This window comes from Etheostoma cragini, chromosome 11 (assembly GCF_013103735.1).
Source record: "Etheostoma cragini isolate CJK2018 chromosome 11, CSU_Ecrag_1.0, whole genome shotgun sequence".
NCBI lineage: Eukaryota > Metazoa > Chordata > Actinopteri > Perciformes > Percidae > Etheostoma > Etheostoma cragini.
In genome coordinates, this window is record NC_048417.1 from 26117255 (window position 1) to 26118783 (window position 1529).

Genomic DNA, 1529 nt, shown 5'->3' on the forward strand with positions numbered 1-1529 from the left:
AAGGGCATTTGGAAAAGAAAGGAGGATGTTGGCAGCTTGCTGTTTGTTTGTTGGCTATTGTCACCCACTTTAATATTTTGGTTTTCTGGTTTGGTTTGAGTATATTTTAGTGTCCTTTTTGTAAATAAAGACATAAATGGTGCACTTAAAAAACGCTTCTCCAGTCATCAGTCGTGGCAGACTGCTCATCTCTTTTCACAATTGTAGCTTTAAGGAAACATGACCAAGTCTAAAACACTAATCCATGTGTGAGCATTGCACTGGTCTCTGCAACTTTGTCACTGTCCAAAGACTTAATAATTTCTTTCTCGGTGAACAAATGCATAAATGCCTCAAGATTCTTCTTTCATGGTTGAGAAGCTTCTCGCACGGCCTACTTGTGTGATAGACCATGTTAATAGAAACTTGTAGGCCGGTCCAATTACATGGTAGGCATCAGTTGGAAGATTATACTGAGATGAACACAAATGACTAGTTTTGACAGGGGGCGCTATTTTTGCTCTCTAGTTTGTCATCCTCTCTGTTCCATGGAAGTATCCTCATCACTTCCTGCTGGCTACATTGACAGTCATAAAAGCCCGTGCTCACGGGGAGTTCGGTGCCCAACTGACAGCCACACTTTTTCGGCAAAGAATTACACAAAAAAACAACCTCGCCCTCCTCTCCAGTCGTCAGACAGACAGACAATTTTTAATTAATTAAATTACGGTAAGAACTGCTAAAAATAACATTACGCTAAAAATAACACTACCTTGCCGTCATCTCCACCCAATTGAACTAGGGATGTCTCGAGAACCGATACTACTGACACCTCATGGTTCTAACATGACCTTTGACTTTTTTTTTTTACGACGTTAACAATGATGCCTGGGTTAGCTGCATCAGTGCAGCGCCTACTCAGCGGAACTGATGGGGGCAGTAAATGCTTCAGAGTGTTCAAGTACTAACATTCAGATGTCAGAGGTCACAAACAAGTGGTTGCACCCTTCTACTTATGGTACAAATCTTTCAAAAAACTATGAACGAGAGTCAACTAAGTAATCTACCCAACCTAAAAAACGTCATGTTTACTGCTAACTCACGGTCCTCTCTTCCTGATCTACAGCCCCCCTCTCTTGGCTTAAAATAACTCACCGTTGTCAGCCATGGCCGCTGAACAGGCTACACATTGTAAACAACCGTGGCCTGCTTGCCTGGTCCTCCAGTAACGTTAGTAGTTAGCAGGGTTAGCATGGCGGCATTAGCCAGGACCAGTTGGGATTACTTTACTAGTGGTTTCTCAATGTGTTAGCTAGCAGTTAGCATGGTGGCGTTAGCCATGGTTAGCCGGGACAAGTTGGGATAACTTTACTCTAGGGTGACCAGACGTCCACGGTATATATTAGGATTTCTATTTTGAAATATTTAGACTTTCTATCTTGAAATATTAGGACTTTCTACAACAATCCCCTAAGAGGTACAGTGGAGTGGAGTAGGAAGTAGCAGCAGGGGTGGGTCTAGGATCAGACCTTGGGTGGGGGGGGGGGGCC

At 43.2% G+C, this 1529-nt stretch overlaps 1 protein-coding gene across 1 annotated transcript in view; it reads left to right on the forward strand.

The window, feature by feature from the left end:
- Nucleotides 1-1529, forward strand: part of LOC117952668 (ribosomal RNA processing protein 1 homolog B-like) — a 43345-nt gene that overhangs the window by 32452 nt on the left and 9364 nt on the right. Inside the window, exon 17 of the transcript XR_004658468.1 lies at nt 508-510. The gene's annotated coding sequence lies outside the window, so the exon portion shown is untranslated. The remainder of the gene's footprint in view (nt 1-507; nt 511-1529) is intronic.